Below are 20,871 nucleotides of genomic sequence, written 5' to 3'. Positions count from 1 at the left end.
ATAGAGGTTATGAGTTCTGCTTTGAATAGACTTCAGAAAGATACAATTTGTCATGATTGTGTATCTAGAAACAAGGAGGTGAACTGCAGCGTTGCTTGGAAAAACTGTAGAGTTCAGAGTTTGGGTCAGTCATAAAATCTGGCAGGGCAGAAGGAGGGAACTGCAACCTAGATGGGATATCTTAAGACCAGTCTATGCAAATACAAGGTGATTAGGAACCTTATCTTCTCAGATGCCACCTTTCCTATTCGTGTGATCAAACTGGCTGATGTGATCAAGTACTGATGCAGTGTTAACAGGAGACCAAATTCGGGAGTTAATACCCCAGCTGCTGGAGTCTTCTATTACTGATGACAAAAGCTTTTAAACTGCAATACAGCTTGTTTCTCTTTCCTTCATAAGTGACTGAGATCAAAAAGGAAGTCATAATAAAGGAATCAAAGTTGTTTCACTGTGAAAATGTAATCAGATAAACACATGTTGATTTCAAAATTTTTATAAAATGCATTTGCATTCTTTTAATTAAATAAGTTAGTTCACATCTTGTACTGTTAAAAAGAGCATAAGCTGAAAACTCTCTTATCCTCAGATATGAATTCATGGAGAAGATTTTTGACACTGCTTTCCTATAATACATATCTTTAATAGTCAGGATGTACAGATACTTCCCTCTCAGTCTGCTCTGAGCTTTCCTTTCAGTGCCTGTATTTCTATTTCTCATTTCCTTCTTTTATCATCACATCCCAGAATGAATGGTGAGAAGCTGACTGAACAAAAAAGGTCAGGAATTTATTATTAATACCGAAAGCACTTTCTTTATGTTTGCAAGTTTAGTAATGCAGAGGAATAGGTCTTGAATATTGTTACATATGTAGCAGCTCAGAATTCCTGGGGTATTGGTTCATTAAGGAAAGGACAACATGGCTATTCTTCAGGTGATAGACAAATCCACTTATTTTGTTACAGTCTATAGTCTTATCTTTTCAGTAAACTACAGCACATCCTTATGGTTATAGAAATAGCAAGACACAATATTGAGTTGTATCAGTCAGAGATGTGAGGAGGAACTGAGGCCCTACCATTCCATATATGCCTTTTCCTTTAAGATGGGTTGTAGATCGTTAGAATTGTATATAATTAGAATACACAAATAATAAACCATAAAAGTGTGAATCTGTAATAATAGAAAACACTGCTCTGCTGGCCATAAGAGACTAAAAAGATGACTTGTAAACAAATGTTTTGCGAACTCAGAGCACACAAACTGGACTCCTTTCAGATGGAACTGAAGTGCAAAATTTGCTCCTGGACACTCCATGTCTTCCAACTACAGCTGGGCTTTTTGGTCTCAGGTCTAGAATGTGTCTGTAGTAAAACCACTGTAGATATCTGGTCTACAGGATCATTTGAACAGATCCACTCCTACCTCATGTGTTATTGCAGTCAAAGCTGCCTCTTATCCACACTGGCACTAGAGCTGCTCCCTGCAGCAGATGAATCCCATTCCCACAGGAGTCTCCCAGTCTATACAATTTCTCACTTACTGTCTCCCTCTGGCTGCCTAGGAGTTTTTCCACTCTGAGCATGTCCAGTTGCTCTCAGGATGAAGTGCTCCCCTTTCCCAGGCAAACAGGCAGCTGTTCTTCATCCAGTCACAGGGCTATTCACTATGCCTCTTCTAGAGACTGCATAGAAACTTATAATGTACACTAGTGTTCTTCAGAGACACTGGGCATTGCACCTGAGAACGAGATAACTGAAACAATTCAGTGCCCGTACACCTTGTGGTTTCTGAGAAACCTAAAAACTTAAAGAAAGAAAATAGTTCTACTGCTGGTTAGACATGTGCTTTCCTGTCAGGTGAAAGGTGAACTCACAGACTTCAGGGTTTACTGCCCTGGAAGCACTGGTGGCTTTTTGGCAGTGGATGAAGTTTATAAGCATGGTCAGCAGATATTGCAGTGTTGAGAGGGGAAGTCTGATTTTGCATGCACCTGTTTCCAGGCATGGTGGGAATGGGAATAATGAAGCACTCTTGGCGAAAACATGGGATGAAGAGGCTGTTGGGATCTGTACAGCTGTCTTCCAAAATATGGCATTACTACAAACTAACTTGGCAATACCCTGGAGCAGTGGGAAGCAATGAGTAACACCTCTGCCTATAAAGAAAGGAACTGGAAAATAGTCAGCCTGAGAGGTTGACTACAACCTTCCATAAAATAACATTATATCAGAGGAACTTATTGGGCAACCTGGGTATTTCACTATATCTGAGGAAATGAGTGAGCAGCTGAGAAGAGCACATCTGAAGAAACAGAGGAACGCATAGTTGGATCCTCTAACACAAGGGGTCAAACTGTAGTGCTTAAGTTATATGCCTCTTCTGTGAAGTTCAGATCTGATGCTGGTGTGAAGTGACTGATCAAAAGTGGAACTCGTATAGGGACTTCAATTTGGATCAATAGCAAGGAAATAAAGTCAAGGGACTTTTGACTCACTTGCATCCTCATCCTCAATGATTCTCTGTGTTAGATGCTATAATAACATTCTCATTATCTTGTTTACTGAAACAAATGGAATCACTGATGAAGATAATTTTCCTTTCTAATTTAGTGTTTGAAATTTCAAAATTAAACTGCTTTAAAGCCAATGGTAGAAGACAGGTAGTGGCATGGCTCTATAGAACACATGCTGACAATGGCAAAGTGCTGAACTGTTAAAACTGTCACAGATATCGAGGGTTTTTTACATTAAAGTGCTGTCACATGAAGGGTAATTTTCTGCTTTTCAAATTACTAGTCAGATACTGTCTCCTTTATCAGCTAGTATGGAGAAATTGAACAACTTTTTCTCTGTAAATGCTAACCATATGCAACTACATTCAAAACTGATCCTGAAAACTACCTGATCTATAGACATTTCATGCTCCCCATTGTCTGGCTACCAGTACCCCTGAAGAATATCAGTCAACATTATAAGAACCGTAGGAAGTTTTGCTGAAAATGGAACCAGGATAGAAAAATGTACTGAGGTTTCTCATAACTATATAGTGTAAAATATGATAAATGCTTTCCATTAAATTTATACACAAGTATTTTGATAAAAGTTGGCAAGGCATGTTCTTAGCCAGGAGCATTGAAGGTAACTAAAAAATAGGTATGAGGTTTTTGGACTGCAGTGTTAAATCTGAAAGTATTTGAAGTAAAAGTTTTCCTGTTAGCTAGACTTAGTCCCATTACAGTCATGTCATTCTAGAAGTTGCTTTGTGACTAAAGATTCCTATTAAGAGGGAAAGGGAGCACGTTAAAAAAAAAAGTGGGAGAAATCAAATACTCTGTCATGCCTACAGCTATTCAACTCAGTAGTTGTATCTTAGCTCTTCGATTAACTACTTATATGTGTATCTGTAGAATAGGTAATTTGGGGATCTTGATTGTTCTGTAAGTACAGTACAAACTGGAAATGAAATATTATCTGCCCGGAAAACTTACTCTCTGAGCAAGCAAGCTAGAGAGAACTTGGGTAGGGGGGAAGGGAGAGGTGGCTCATGAATGCTTAGGAGCAGGGATGAAATTCTACTAGGAGGGGAATCTGCTCCAAGGGGGTGAGAGTAGAGGAGAAGAAGAAACACTGAATTGAATGGACAAGACAGACTGGGGGGGCAAGGGGAATGATCCCAGAACCCAGAGATTAGAGGGGAGAAGGCAAACAGGAATTCAACTAAACAACCCTAATCAGCAAAAGGGCAAGAGTATTCAGAGTGTAAATGTGAAAAGTGATTAAGCATTGAGAGATTTGTGAACTCTGGCATATTTCTGTGTTCCACATAAGCTATACCCAAGCCCAAAAAACAAGGCTGCTGTTGTCTTGCATCTCATTTTCCTATATATTCCTATGGAAGCAGTATCACCTTTCTCCACACTGTCTCATCTGTACAGCTCTTTACAACTGAGGCTCCTTCTTACTGCTTGTAGGAAGGCGCCATGCTGAGTTCTCAGTGTTCACTAGGATATTGAGACATTATGATACAATAATAATAATGTAGAAATTATATAGAGAAGGATAGTGTATGACTAGATGAACCAATGTATGTAGATAGTATAGATAAAGACATTTTTGGCTATCTACCAGTTATTTCCAGTGAGATATTACTGTGATCTTTCAATATTTCACACCTTAGATGAAACAGCCTTCGAAGAAATGAAAAATTTACTTATATAGGAGAGTAACAAAAGCACCCTAAAGCAGCATGACTGGTATAGAATACATTAGCAGGTACAGGTTTGTGAAAGTAGTTATTTTCACCTTCTGCCTTGTATCCATAGTTACTAATACATACACCTGAAATCTGTAAGCTGTGTATCTGTGCTTCCTCAAATAGAGGTTGTTTCCCCAGTTTAAAGGGTATTTTTACTTGCATCATGTAGACTCTGACTAGATTATGAAGTGGAACTCTTCTCTAGGCTGAACCTGTGACTCTGTTTATTCTCTGAAATCTTTATTATTTTCATTAAGTGAAATAATGAAGACTCAAGAATCTCTCATAAGGAAGCATATTAAGGCATGTCCCTGGAGACTATTGATGGCTATTTTTGTAGTATATCTGTTTAAATCCCCACATCACTTAATCCCTGCAAGTCTTTTCCTCATTGTTGATCTGCAGGTTTTGGATTACTTAACATTTATTTCATATAAATCATGCAAAAACATCTCAGAATAATATGCTGAAGGCTAAGCCAGAGCAATACCTTATAAGGCATTTCATACCAGTTTCAACATGTGTCTCAGAAAACATCTGTGAGCACATGGAGTGCTTTCCGCTGATCATCATAGTACGTGAGTCAAGCCTGCAATGCCTAGGGAGAGGAGTTACTTCTTAAAATGTGTGTGAAACCTAAATGGATTTGAGAGAAAATGTTCTCTAAAAATGGAATTATTTCTCTGTCACTGTGAAGATCATTTAACTACTATCTCTTTGCAAAAAAAAACCAAACCAAAAAAAAACAAAACAAAAAAACCACAGAAAATTCAAACTGATGTTTAAACATTAACAAAATGTCTTCAGATATTTTATTATGTTACCTGCCTAGGAAAATATTTCTTCTTATTTAAAAAGGAAGGAATGAAGAGATGTCTGAATTTGCCTAAAACTGAGGGTTTCATTTACACAAACTGAAACCAAATAATGTTTAGTTCTGTAATAAAAACTTTAGGTTTAGGCAACCAAAACTGAAATGTTACTGACTTGAATTTTCTGCTTTTAATTGCAGGCAAACCATTGGTTAAACTTTTTAATTTACAAGTGGCTTCCTCCCCCCCCCCCCCCTTCCCCAGTGCTTATATGTATGGCACTCAAATAGGTTAACTTTTTAAAAAGGCACAAATAACCTATGCCTTTAAGGTGCCTGCAAATGAGGTGCTTGATTCAGTCATTAGTGTGGGGTCAGCTGCACAATTCAGACCTCAGTGAGTACATTCTCAAAATATGTGAAGAATTTGGAACTGGAATTTAGGTTTGGGTCCCTTTCAAATTCACCATTTTTCAGAAAAGAGAGGAAGGAGTCATGCACTTCAGGCTGAAAAGAACCCTTCAGAAGTTAACATTAGTCTTTTTCCAATTATTTCCTCAATTAGTTTTAGACCAGACTGTTTCATAGTCTTTTGAGTTTCTTTATGGTTTCTGGTAAAAGCACAAGGCATCCGAAGTGTGATATCATCAGTGACATGCTGAGAATAATGCAGAGAGCACAGGGTTAAGAGAGGCTCCTTTCTGCTGTGTTAAGAACTGTTCCCAGCAGAAACCATGGGAATCTGATATGATTACTGGGGGCTTTCTGCAGAACTGTGTCATTATTGTTAACAGATTTTGCAGTAAAGAATACATGTGGCAAGTCCCAGAAGAAGACACACTAGGCAAAGGGCTGAAACTTTGACTAGTAATTGTTACCAGCTTCTTCCTACCATTGCCTCCCACACCAACCACTAAAAGCTAAACTTCTTTGTGGGAGCTCAGGGCAGCAATTCCAATAAATATTTTTTATTATTTTTTTCAGAAACTACCTGATATATTTTTGTAAATTTTAACAACTACTATTTAAACCAGCTGTGTGTTCAAGCTGTTGTTAATTCTTTCAGAACGATCTTCCTGTGAAAGTGGCCCATGAATGTTGCTGGTTAAAAAAATAGTAAGAATTAGACTGTTTATAGCTCTAGTGACTAAGCATATAGACTGCAATAGTCATACAGGAGAGGAATCTCATGATGTGAGACCATCTGGTAGTCTGTGAAGGAGGCCAAAGGCAGTTTTCGGTGCACATCTGTAGGCCATCAGGTCATGCATATTCCTTCCAGAAAGAAGAGCTGCTTTTACAATAATTGCATGCAGCTTCTTTTCAGAAATGAACATTTTGTTATTAGACTGTTATCCACATAGGATGTTTTGTCTATCTGACAGCCCAGGGTTTAAGGATGGGACTTCTTTGAAAAAAGGTTTAGAACTGAGTGAATTTGTGTATGCTCTTAAAATAGAACACAAAACAATGTTAGAGGTTTTTTCCTTGCATAATGTCTTTAAAGTCAATAAATGTTGCAGGTCTTGAATTGTGTCTGTTACAGATAACCTATAAGAGATTAACAGAGTCTAAAAAATGGATGATTTTGGTTTCATAACACCAAAGGAAGACATGGAATATGAGTTTTTCATTCCTTTCCCTTTATCTGACCAGATTTTTATTGCTTTAGCCTTTTCGTTTTAGCTGGATCTGCTGTATCTTATTTTGAAAGGCTAAGTGGAACTAATTAAGTAAGAAATAGCGTTTCTTCCAATTGTGAATAAAAACCTTTTAAAAAATTACAGTAGGAATGGTCATCAATTTTCTATCAAATAAATTTTCACTAGTAAACTGTGATTTGTTTGAATGAGTTATATTTCATTAATTTATTTTTTTAAAGGGCTTCTGTTATCACGCAGTACCTTGTTAGAGTGGCTTGGTTGCTTCCCTTCTAACTCATTCAGCTTGCTTCTATGGAGCCCTGGCTTTCAGGAGTCTGGGTAATATCTGCAACATAATCCATTTCAGGGTTGAAGATTGCTAAACTGCAAAGAATGGTCTTAATGGTTTTAGTTCCCAAGCATGAACTTCCTCCTCAGGTGTGCTTCTAAGGATGCCCTGGTCCCTGGGACTCAGCTTCTCCGTTGGTCATGTCTTTCATAGGGGTGAAAGGCCACAGGTAACCATGCACTCTAGTTTGCTCTGCTGTAAAAGCAGCATGCACTTCCCAGTATTTCTTCCGGGTATTTGGTTTTTCTTTGGTTCTTTTAGTTGTGCAACAGAAATGGTAGAAACATCCATTGAGTGGTAGTGCTTAGCCTTCTAAAAATTAGGAGGAAAAGAAGGTTTTTTTCACTTAATTTCTTTTTTTTTATTTTTGAATTCTAGATAGCGTAGATGTAATTATAACAAAATTCCTGCATTTTTGTATTGTGAAACAGATTAGAACAACAAGCTGAAATTTGTATTTTAGCATGGGTATAATTCTGTGTCTTGAAGGGAGAGTTTGCTCTGAACTTCTTCCTTTGAAAGGTTGAAAAGGGCCTTCACTTTATGTAATACATTTTGCATTGAAAAGGCCACAATCTTTTGCCCTAAGCCCTCTAGAAAATTTAGGCAGCTCTATTAGATAGACAGTGATCTTAGATGAAGTTAAAATCACCTGTATGTGTATTTCTGTAACACAGATCTTTTATACAAACCTGCATTTCTTTCCTTCTGCTCACATGAAATGGTGGAGAAGAGTCTCTGACCAGCAGTCATCATCTAGCAGTTTGCAAGCAGTGTGTTGAACAAAAGTGCACAACCCTTAGCAAAAGTATGCCAAGGTTTCATACCAATGCTGTTTCTGGCCTGTGAGCACTATTCCAAGCAAAACATTGTCAGAGAACCCAGTTCTATTTTGTATTCATTGGAACAAGGAATAAGTTCTCATTGTAGCACTGAACTCGACAGCCTATTCAAAACCTTTTACTAATAAATTAAAAGGTAATAAAATACTAAGAAATGCCAGAAATTAACTTTTACCTGTAGCAAAGCAATTATATGTCTCTCTTGAAAGAGTTATGTACAAGTTTTTTCAGAGAGTTTATACTGACCGCATTACACGCACACATGCTAAAGTAGTAATTAATTGTGTCAGCCACTGAGTAGTAACCAAAACCCCCCAGGTGTAATAACACCATTCAGAAGCACTCATCTACAGAGTAAAATCTAGAATACTATACATTTGGCTTTGTATCTTGCCAAATGAATCTATACAGATCTTCCCTATATTGTAGTAGACTTTCTGTTTCCTGTTCCAAGTAAATCAGCTAATGGTTTCATGTTCATTGAAACCATCTCAGAAGTTTTCTTTGTTTCTAGATGGAACAGGAGATTCCAGTGAAAATCTTACCTAACTTAAAAATGGCTTATCTTAATTCTTGATGAAAGGCAGTTTAATTCTTCAGGATTTTCCTCATACCTCGTGTTTTGTCTATTCATGCCCGACTCAACGTTTAGCTGAATTGACATGGAGACTCCTGGGCAGTTTGCACATTCTGTAAGAGCTCTGCTTTGCCCACAAAGTGGTTGTTAGAGACCATCAAGGTGTATCACCTACCTGGAAATCAATCTCTCTAAACAGGAGGCTGTGAACCTCTCAGGGCCCAGAACATGCAGTGAGGTGCTCTGAATTCTGGGCCCTGTGCTGTTTGCCTGTATTGTATCAGGTGTGGCTATATAAATATTGTGCCTTCCTGGCCCCCTTTCGTGTTTCATTAGTCCAAGACGTTGAGTAAACATTAGATTTGGATGCTTCACTTACTACCAAAGAACAAACTTCGATCATATTCCCGGAAGAACTAAAGTGTTTTGCTGGGCTGCCTTCCACATAGTCATTCAAATGGTGAAAAGCCCAAAGAACATATTGTTTCTTTTTGGGTGCTTTCTATTCCCTGTCCTGCCACTGTGTTGGGGATTATCATCCCCAGGAAACCTTAGAATAAAGGAAGCTGATCAACCATCTGCTGAACAGTGTGTACAAAACACAAGGTTCTCTGACCCCGGACAAAATCTGTCTTGATACTGGAGAATTTTGGACAGTCACAGAGGGTTTGCAGGAGCGGTCTGCCTCCCAAATATTTCCCCAGAGCTTTGATACTACACTGCACTCCAGGGCGCTTTCTTTCCTCCCTCAGGTTCCTTTGGGCTACAGACATCTCCCTGCTGTCTCAGCACTGTTTTCAGCAGGATATTGGCTGACGATCAACAAATGAGTGTCAGAAGGACAGTATTTTTCCATTAAATGTTCCAAGACTCTTTCAGGAGCCAGGCCCATGCAGCCCAAACTTAGGTCTATATTACTAGGTACCACAGTTGCTTAGTAACAGTTAACATCTTACTTGTCTTCCTGTGCATAGGCTAGAAATGTACATCATCACAGAGGCAGCCCAAATATGTACATGGACATGACAAACAGCATTATCTGGTGGATCTTCCCTAGGTTCTGAATACAGACTGAGGTGCCACACAAATGGACAGCCTCTGTTCTTGTTACCTCCTGAACACAAGGCAAAATAATAAAAGACCTCTCTGTTCATCCATGTGCCTCTTGAAACTAAGTCTTCATGTTATCTGACAACATGTAGAATAACCTAAGCCAGACTGTGCCAAAAAGGGTTCAACATTTGGGTTTAACCCTTACAGGATGCATTACTCTCTCCACGCTCAGCTCGTAGCCCAGTACCATTTTCAAGTAATTTTTGATCAGATAGTTTGCCTCTTGTAGCTGAAACACAAACCACTACTGGGACTAAATTCTGTCTCAAAAATATATCAAGGTTGTTTCAGTTTGCTTTGCTCCATGTCACCTTTGCAATATGCCCAAGTTTTCAGTCTCCATGTACGTACAGAACTGTGAACTATTAAGCTACTGCTCAAGGCTGGTTTTCTGGGTTGTTTTCTGCCTGATTCACCAATACTAAGTTTTCTTACTTGGATCAGTGTTATCTGAATAGGCTGCATAGACATATCTATCTCTGGTGGCTTTACCACCCTGCACCTCATACTCACTGTGTAGCATTTCCCAGTGAGACAACAATCCATCTGGGTGGCTCTTGCCTCCCTTTGCAAGTTATTGAATCTCAAAAGTTTTTGCAGTGACTTCTGAGGTGACTTTACTCCATTTCAAGAGGACTTCCATATTTCCTGTAGCACATCCCAGTGCCACCGTAGGGACTTCAGCCCTCATGGGTTCACATGCAGAAATTGCTTTAAGTTTTCCTTAAATTGCTGCTTTTCTAACTGCAGTGTTAGGCAAGGCATTGCTATAATTGCTAGAAGCGTTGCTTTTCGTGTATTTTCTGTTGGATTTGCTGCTAGTTATTAATGGAGTTTAATAATTATTCATAGGATTTATTATTAATTGTTGCAGTTGTTGCTTCAGCAGAATATGCTATAGAGTTGGTTTTGCTGCTCCTTCCCCTTTTACCGCATCTTCTGGATCCATGTTTTCCCACAGTTGTCTGTGTTGTTCATGTTTTCCATTACATACAGGTAACCCAGCCCAAGCAATGTTTGTCACAGCTCCAACAGAAAACTTTTCTGCCCCTATTACTAATCAAATCAGAAAGAATGAAGTGTTTTAGTCCACTGCATGAAAAAAGGAATAATCTTAAGCACCTATGCCCTCTAGCCAATCTGGGGTCTAATATGGAGGGAACAAGCCTCAGTGTCTGTCCCTGTATCCACCATCCCTTGCACTGCTCCTGCTACAGGTGACGGTGACTGTCCCCGAGGTCTGGGACCTTAGCCAGCACTTGTCAGTGTCTGTGCTGCTCCTGTCTCCATCAGGCCTCTCCACTTTATTGCATTTGGAGACATCCCCTATGCCCTGCTGGATTCTCACAGTAACGACACCCTGGTTACTTAACTTTTCATGTGCAAAGGAAATATTTTGAAATCTCAGCTGTTGATCCATTTAATAGAGAACATCACTGTATAAACTTCTGCTCGTTAAAAACAGACCTCCCATGTATACAATAGAGGTAAATAAGCAATAAAAGGTATCTAGTAATAAAAAAAAGACGATAGCTTGCTTAAGTCACATGGATAACTTTAGTCTACTATAACAGATCAAAAAATCAAAAAGGAGTTTCTTCTTTTCTAAAACAGAGTTGTCTTTGAGCACAGACTTTTAATTAAACAACTTATTGTATCACTTTTGAGCATAAAAATGGATTTTCAGTCAGAACAAAACTTGTTTTACTTATGTAATTATCAATCTTATTAATATTTACACATATACACACAATTTAATATATAAATATCCAAACTATTCTTTCAAACACAGAGAGGCCCTAGTAAGTTTGCATTTGGTTTAATTGGTTTCATTAATTCAGTCATTACTTGTGTCAGTGTCTCTCACGTTAATTTTAAATGAGTGTAGGTAAGTACATGTTTAGAGCAGTACACCAAATACACAGATTCACACAGACCTATTGAACGCAGTTGGAGTTTCTTGTTTCCAACAGCTAGTTTTCATTTTTCCCAGGACATTATACCTCCTCCTTGCAGAGTGGTTTGGCCATGGTTTCTAATTGTGTGAGTCAGATGTTCTTCCTTTTCCATAGCCTCCCACTTTTGTATCAATCTTTTCCAGATTCATGGAGCAGAGAAATGTAAAGCATTTGAGAATCGAGTAATGTGATGAAAGATTCTAAATTTGAAAAATAATAGTCTTTTAATCTCTGCAAACAAACTGGTTGGTCTGTGAACTGAAAATGTATAACTACCAAAAACCAAACACCAGATATTTTTTGATACAAAGGGATTTTCTTTCTGTAGAATATGAATTTTAATTTAAGAACTTCCCAGTCATCTTCTTGGCATAGATTTTAAGCCACAGATGAGACATTTAATAATTTTTTCTATTCCCTAGCACACAGAATTCCAGCTAAAAAAAGAAAAAGTAAATCTAATTACTTCCTTGTATTAAATAGTCAGACTCATGAATAGTCAGACTTGGACACCAGTGAGGCCACCTGAATATGTTTCTTTTCCCACACTGGTGAAAGGAAAATCTTAATTACGAACAAATTACTATGGCAGAATGTGTTTCCCCTAGTATGTGCAGTAAGTGTCTGGTTAAAAGAAAGCTGAACAAAGCAATTTGATCCCTTCTTTTGCCAGCTATAGGGCCAGCACTTCAGCCTGTTAGTTTCTTAGAAACCCAGCTTCACTGAGTTTTCCTAACTACTGTTGGTCTGACCATAATTGTGAGTAGACCCAGTCAATACCAGGAATGTGCTGATTTATTGCAGCTTTTTTTCACACAGAAAGCAGATAAGTAATGAGGAGACAGTGCACTAGTAGAAACTATTTTGAAAAATGAGGGGTTTGGCATCCAGTGATTTTTTTTTTCAATTTCTTAAAATATGCCATCTGAATACAGACTTGGAAATATGTAGGTGAACTGATAAACTCTACTGCTAAAAAAAAATGGTCTGGCTTCTGACCTATTATGCTTGTGCCTATTCTAATGAGGAAGTCATAAAGCTCTTCATTCAGAAACTGAAAAAGCAACAGCCAGCAGTGGAGAGCACAACACTGCCTCAGGGGACCAAGCCCCACCAACAGGCTAATGAGAGTCATCTGTCTCAAATTAAATAAATATGCTGGAAATGGATGAAGACAGATGTTTTTTAAAGTCAAAGATACAGATGAAATCTTTCCAAACTCGAAGGAACTTTGCTCTCAATGTGTGATTCCTGTGTACCCAGAACTCTGCCAGAGGCCTCCCACTCCAGCAATCTGTTCCAAGACCCTACAGGAAGACATTAAATACTGAATTTCTGGTTCTTCCAGAGTGTTTGGAAACAACAAATTTCAAAACAAAATCTATTGGAAATATTACAATTTATACAGAAAGATCTCTTCCTTATTTATTTGCAAACAGGTATGAAACAACCTCTAACTCTCTCTTCTTATGCAGCCTACCTTTATTCTGCCAACGGAAATACGAGTCCCAAGGCCACGTGAGCTGTGAGCCTGATGTGCTCTAGATACCTGCTCTAGATGTGCTCCAGATAGGATTGGTAACATCCATTTCTGGTAAGGCACTTCTATCAAACCATTAAGTCATGGAACAGAATAGCAACCTGGCTGGCATCTGATATTGCTGCAAAGTGTGACGGGCTGTGCAGTGGCAGACCTGGGCTGAGCAGGCACAGCTATGTCTGTGTCTCTTACCCACACTAGCAATAGTCCTGCATGACAGGGTAGAAGGCACACAAGTAGTCCCTTTCCAGTGCTAGCATGCTCACTTCGAGCCCATGTGTGAGCACAGATTCGTGTTCAGAGAGTCTGGATACACAGTTTAATTATAAAGACACACATTTAAACCACAATATAAGTAGAGCTGTCAAAGTGTAGTCTGAACATGTGGATAAATGTTTATACTTAACAGACGCCACTTCAGGAGAAGTCAACGTAATTCCCACCAACAAACACTATGCAAAAAGCCCATGAAAACAGATTCATGACTTCAAAGTCAACAAGACTAAGTTTTCTCAGAGCAAATCTCTGAGCTGAGAGTTCTCTAAATCTATGACATCTTCATTGGCAAAAATGTGCTGGATGATTCTGAATGTCACAATACTGCAGAAAGACAGACATCGTGTAAGCAGTCAGGCTCCAAAATGTCTAGCACGTAGATAGCCTGAAACACCACCTGAAAGAATGCTCAAAAATTAACAAAGAGAATGAACCCCATGCATTCCTTATGGTTTGCATCACCAGGCAAACAGGCACACATCTTACACTATCATTACTAAACCACATAGCTTAGAAAAAGAGTCCATGAAAAATTACAATCTTAATTATAAGAGACCATGACTGTGCAAAATATGTGTCCATATTTGTAGTGTTGTTGACCAAACTGAGTGCATGGTAGTTGCATTTAGTATTCTCTATCTTGTTGCTTGCATGTTCTGGGCACAACATTATTTGCTAAACACAAATATTCTTCCTGTGTTAAATTTAAAACTGCTTGTGTATGCAATCCAAGCCAGATTTTAATCAAGTTCCCAAAGCTGAAAATCTTGATCACAATATTATTGAAGTTGTACTATCTCATACCATATATACATACGCTACAAAAAGGATCAAACAGCCTCCTAATCCAGAGACTTAAGACTTCTGTCCAGCATCAAAACCAAAGGCATTGAAATTCCTTGAGAAATACTGTGCTTATGTTATTTCTATCAAAAGTAGAAGCAAATAGTCAGAAACGCTTTGGGGAGTATAATCACTTTTCACAAAGTAACCATCATGATTTTGAAATCTTGGAAGGTTCACAGAGTTTAAAGACACAGTTAAATACATACTCTTCATTTAAAACCAACCCCAAGTTTTAACTTTTTAGCTGTCTCTGCCTCTGAACCCAAACTAATTACTTTCAAGTAGCTCAGCACTGTAGTGGTTACTGATCATATTCCATAAAGTGTTTCTTTGCTGTGGTAACATATAATAGGAAACAATGAGATGTAAGGGTATTTAGTATTCTTTCCCTACTACTAAACCACTATAAAGGAGAATGTGTTTATATTTGTTCTTATATTTCAAGGTATGTTGGAGAAAGCAAACCAAAGTACTGATACTAACAACAATATCTTTTTTTCATCTGAAAAACACCACAAAGGGAAAGTAGAGGTCTAGGTGGTACTGTCTTTCATTCTCAGAAAAGGGAACTGGGCCATGGGGAATTAAGTACCTTGGTCAAAGCCACCTGTAAACTTTATCTGTCAGTTCTGCTGAACTGAGCTATGGTGCATCTATTTATATTTATAAACACACATATATTTATATTTGCTGTAAGGATAGGGCATATCTTTTCAATGTTAGCTCTGCTCAAATGTAGTTGTGAGAACCATGATTTTTTCTGAAAGTTTTGTAAAACAAACGTTCCATGAAGTGATAATAATATTTAATTGACTGTAGTGACACATCAAAGCAAGTGGCGCAAAGTAATGTGCATAATAAGCAAAACTCCTGGGTCAGTGGAGAAAGGCCTTTGGCAAAGGGATTGAAATCAACAAATATATGTTGATGTAGAGATTAGACAAAGTTTCTCTCATGTAAGAGACAAGGCCTAAAGGTTATATGACTTCAAAAGGTACTTTATTAAAATAGAAAAGTGTGTTCTCTTATTGTCACAGCTTTAGTTGCTGTTTTATATTTTAATACTGTATATTTCACTGCATTTTCTGATAAATGATAGAAAATTAAGTTCATATTTTTATAAACCCACCTCCAATGTATTTAGACGTTATATACTAGACAGTTTCCACATCTCAGTGTGTTTCTGGATACCTTTAGTCATGGATCTGTTTAACCAGCAAAAGAAACAAGACATGGGGGATCACCTGATTGTACAAATTCTTATTGTTACACTAAGATCTGTTTCTGAGGTAAACAAACTTTCATTTCTCCATTCTAATGTCCTAAAATAACTGCTGTACTTGTGTCAATGTTCGTTCACAAACCTGTGTGAATAGATTTTTAAAACCATCAACTTTCACTTTATTTTTCTTTATCAACTTTTATAGGAATTTAGGGTTCACAATGAATGCAGAATTAAGATATGGTAAGTTTTTAGTGAAGTAGATAGAGAGCAGCTCCTCCCTTTTGATTTAATTGTTTTTTTCCCTATTAAGTTTTCTATGACACAAAATTAACTATTTTGGTATTTATTTCTATCTTGTTACCAGTAGGCATTAAACTCTAAAATGTTTCTTTAATGCAGCTCGGTTGTATCATTTTTATACATAATATATTCTATTTATATTGTAGGACTTGTGAGCTGTAACATTCAGAACTGCTGTATTTTGTCTCACAGTATGTATATGTATTAGCAGTATGTATATGTATACGCATGCTTGTCACATACATACACATATGCGTAAATATATATGCACCACACAGGGGGAAAAAAGCTCATTTTCAAATTATACCTCTTCTTTCTAAAGGCAGCTTACTGCTCATTGCTAAGGAATGTAACAGTCCTATTCATAGCAATTTCTGACACAGCATTTAGTGTAACCATACAGAGACATAACAAGCAAAAGAACTGGAAAATATTTGTATAGTTATTAAGTGCTAATAAAGCTGATAAAGAGCATGACTGCCACAGACATTATGCAACATGGAGTAGTAAGTTCTGTTTCTAAAGGATGTGGTTTGAAAGAATAGCAAATAGTTTGCAAGAGTTAGAGTAGAATTTTTTTTAAGGAGTAGCATTACTCAGCAAGTTTTACATGTAAGAGTCAATTTGCTTCATTTCTTTGGGGTTTTCAGATGTCCAATTTTAGCTGGCCACAGGGAATATATCATTCATTTTTTAAATTGGGAAAAGGACACATTTAGGAGAAAGAAAAGCATAAAAAAATAACAACAATGACAATGCCATGAACTATTTAACTTCTGAAGTTTAAAATAATTTAGAAATGTGATTCGTCCCATGTCAGAGAAGATACTAAACGTAACTCTTCAGCTAAGTAAATGGAGGGAGGAGGGGAAGAAAAGGATGACAAACTGTTCAATCACCTTTGCCACAAAGAAAAATATATCATCAGGCTGCAGTCTCCTGCCTTGCACGGTGGTGCTCTGAAGAGAGTTTTTGGCCTCTCAGGCATGTTGCTGCCACTTGACACAAATCACTCTAGACAGCAACCCATTTTTTGCCAAGTGTTTCCAGGGCGGATCATGGGACAGAACATGTTGCCACTTGCTCTATGTGATTTCTTTCTTTCTCCTTCCTCATTATGGTTGTCTGGGCACAGAACCAAGGGCTGGGCATTTCAACACTCCATAGGCTCCTGTGCTGTTCCCTGTTCTCACAGCACCCTGGTCACCACACCTGTGCCTGCCCTGTCCCAGGTTGGCAGCATCTGCGGGGCCTGGCAGCCATCCCCTGGGACCCAGGGGCTCAGCAGGCACCCATGCTACAGAAGCTCTGCTGGAGACTGTCTTCTCTGTAGCCATGCCAGGGACTCACTGTATTTCTGGCCCATCCTTAACCTGGTACATTGGTGGCCCTCTTCAGCCCTAAGCCTCACACCTCTGTGCCTGCCCTACATCTGAAGTGGTGCCATGAGCTGCACCTCCTCATTATGCTGAAGGTTCATTCTCATGTTCCTCCCTTGCCCCAGGTCTCACTCCTTCGTACCTGCCTTGCCAGTTGTCTTCTCACCACACCTGGTTCCAACCATCCTTCCAGCCTCTAAGCTTTACTCCACAATGTTTACTCTGCTTCCAAAACAGCAGGAGGGCACAGCTCCTCAGTGCTGCCCTGCCTGTCCTACCACCTCTCAGCCCAGGTCCCTGAAGCTCTGTGCTGTCCCCCTGGCACCACACCTCCTCCCAGTACTCCAGATTCTGTGCCTCCTGTCTCCCTTTCCACTTTGAACTCAGTCCCACTGTCCTGTGTCATGACTGCTTGGTGGCACATATAAAATTGAACACAGACACTGCCCAAACCTCACTAATTTGTGGTTTATGCTCTTTGGATGAACACTGGGTTTCTGCTTTACTAGGTGTAGTAATCTATTTGTTCTGCCTTGTAGGTATGAAATGAAATATAGTACAAGACTTCAGGTATCAGATGGTTGCTGGGATGACAGGTCTCTGCACTGACCTGTTGTCCTCACTCTCTACCTTCTCTAGCTGACTTGATATGATTCAGTGCTTTCTATATTATAATTTTATGGCCTGATCTTCTTAGCCTTAAACTGAGTCCACTGAGTACTGTGGTTATCATTATTCCTAAACTACAAAGAAATGCCTCTCTCTGAATTTCTTCTTGTCATTATGGCATTAAGTAAATTTTACATATTTATACATGATTTTCTTTCCTTTTTTTTTCTGTTTGATTATTTTTGTATTAACAGAAGCATTTAATGAATGTTTAACTCCTAAAATACTTTGACCACAGACTTATTAAAACAATGTAGATCCATGTCAACTCACCTAGTAATGAAAAAAATCAGAATGGAGGACACCATCATTAAAACGCATATTTTTATCACAAGTGAAATACTGACATCTTCATAGGGTTCTGAAAAAAAATAAGAACCAGAATGCCAAAACGCTGCACTTCATCATCATCAGAAAAAAAACCCTCACATTGAAATATTAATGATTCTAAAACATTTAATATCCATTTGCTTACATTTCAAATTGGTTCGAAACAGTATTCCCTTAAGTGTCTTCAGGGAGATGGAGTTTGAGGAATTTCACGTCCCTGTTCTTTGCACAGTCTAGTAAAACATTTCTAATAAAAAAGTTATTAAAATGTATCACACAAGAATGTCAAAGGAGCTCATCATTGACAAGTTTCACCAGTTGCATCCTGCAGAAAACAGCAGTGGCTCAGGTGCCAGAGCTCAATCTGGCATTGCATATTCCACAGCATCTACAGTGAACTGAGTGCCAGCAGGACTGACTTATACACGTCTTGTTACTTTGGAAAGACATTTTTGTCTTTACAGGATAAATACAATTTCTCAGAAGGTAGCATTACTTACATATGGTTCCTCAAGCCTCGCTTCCCACAGTGTGTTCAGATAGCAATGTCCTGCAAATGGAAAAGCAGATCATGGTTATGATCACCCTTAGTGTATGTCTGAAAAGAGGCTGCATCTTAAATTCGTTATTTCATCTTCTCCACAGCACCACCTCCTCCATCTGAGACATTTATGTCTGTTTAAGCTAGTCAAGTCAACAACTCAGTATTGTCATGACTTCTTCAGGGCTCCATACATAACATGAGATAAACATTTTGTATTTACTGCTAATCATCATTCATCAAGTTGTTATTCTTGGCAGTCCATCTTTCCAGAGGAATAAACACTTGCATTACATTGAACAAGGCTGGACCCTGTATAGTATAAATGAAGGAGAGTTAATGGCATGGCTTGTTTCCACTTTTATGGTTTTACTTTGTTTTGTTTTAATTTTAAGCCATGACCAGGGAAGGCTGTTTGGAGTAGCTGTTTCCTAAAGAATACACTTTCAAGATGGTTGTTAAGTAAATATTTTGTAATGTGAAGATACTGCATAGCTCCTTCCTACATTATTTGCAGATTTTCAACCCCATTCACTTCAGGCATTTTTACACTGTTTCCTAAATCAGTCAGCAACTAATTGACAGACGGATTAAGATGTTAACTGGCAATTCTGGAAATGGAATAGCACTGTAACAGTAAATAGTAGAATGGGAAAGAAAAAGATTACTAGGCTAATTCTACAGGCAATGAATAATCCACAGGATAATGACAGATCAACATTTTGACTATTAAACACATATCCTGCAAAAGTGCCAAAACCTTGATCAGAACACCTCAGTCAAAATTGGTCCAGACTCAACTGTTCATGTTTGGCATTCCCTTAAAGCCTTAGAGCAGAACAATTAGCACAGCAGATTCATTTTATAGTTTATGAAATGTATGTTCAGTTAGAATATCCAAGTTCACTAGATTTTGGACCAGATGCTATATTTTCAAAGCACTATGGCTTGGAGGAGCTGGAGCATGAGGAATCTTTCTGTTCTGTTCCAGAGAGGCAAAGTCAGGTCCTGGAATATATTCTGGGGCCCCTTCTCTGCCTCATAAGGACCTTTGCAGCAGGGAAAACATTTGTCTTAATGCTGTGCCCCATCACTGCATGGATGAACATACTATTTAGTCTAAATTGGTGCTTGCTGCCTTTTCTGGTAAGGTGGCTGCTTGACCGCATTGAGGAAAAGCCATTACGTAAACCACCACTATTTGGTATTTCAAGGGAAGATAAGTAAGTTTTAATTGTTTGGGTAAGCATAGTGTTACTACTTTACAGCACTACAGCTTAGCTGTTCTACACATACTAATGGAAAGTACATTATATAGGATATAGATATAATATGACTTTGAGCCTGTAGGAGCCTGTACGCAGTCTGTGTTTGCCAGGAAGCACTGACAACTCTGCTAACTGCATGCACTGCTGTGCATATGTGCAGTGGATAGAGGAATAGTTTTTTATGTAGTCATTTTGCTTATTGCCTTCTGATGTCCTGCTGTCCTGCAGTGGTGCCTCTCAGTAACAGGCTGATTCCTGCCAGCCTAGAGTTCAACTGGAAGTATAGGCATACACAGACAAGGTTTATTTTTAATAGACTTTACTGAGTATATTTGTCCACTTCATCTCTTATTACAACAACAATTTTAATTCTTGTAAAAAATCCAGTCTGGCAGTTCCAGAGACATTTTCTGCCTGTCCAATAGGCTGTAATTACAGAGCTACCCCAATTTAGACCACCTGAACTGTGCAAGCCCCCTTTGATGGGGCTGTGAATCCGAGTAAGGCAGTTTCTATCATTCATTACTCCTTTATCTGCTTTTCCTTTGTTTTCTCGTTTCCTACTTTGGTGTAACAGGCTAAAAAAAAACATGAAGTAAACCACAGGAGTCCATTAGAGACAAAAAAAGAATGCGTTGCATATTCTATTTTCTGTCCTCATTATATTGCATCCTTTCAGAAGAATGAAATGAAGTAATGACTCTGCCCATCTCTCATTGTGCCTGGCGCACTCATTTCTATGAATCAAAGCATAGACAGATAGTTTTGCATTGTCTGCTCATCTGTCCATTGTCTGCTCATAAATCCACCCCTCCTTACTGCCCTTGGGGCTGTTCACATTCATACTGAAGGTTCACAATTTCCTTGTCAGTTTAGAGAATTATACGTGGTGAACGTGGCCATGTAGCCAACTGATTACCAGCTGGTTCATTATGTTTGCTTTCAG

At 38.5% G+C, this 20,871-nt stretch overlaps 1 long non-coding RNA gene across 1 annotated transcript; it reads right to left on the bottom strand.

Moving 5' to 3' along the window:
• Positions 1 to 640: 640 nt before the first annotated feature.
• On the bottom strand, positions 641 to 19,537 carry LOC113951123. Its single transcript, XR_003529045.1, has 3 exons — positions 18,617 to 19,537; positions 15,343 to 15,418; positions 641 to 767 (listed from the first exon to the last, which is right to left on the bottom strand). It is a non-coding gene; the product is annotated as an uncharacterized LOC113951123 (long non-coding RNA).
• Between the last annotated feature and the right edge of the window lie 1,334 nt (positions 19,538 to 20,871).

The sequence above is a fragment of the Corapipo altera genome, unplaced genomic scaffold (assembly GCF_003945725.1).
Source record: "Corapipo altera isolate COAL_440 unplaced genomic scaffold, ASM394572v1 57, whole genome shotgun sequence".
Lineage (NCBI taxonomy): Eukaryota > Metazoa > Chordata > Aves > Passeriformes > Pipridae > Corapipo > Corapipo altera.
Note: the sequence above shows the minus strand (reverse complement) of the source record. Positions and strands in the feature narration are given on the sequence as shown.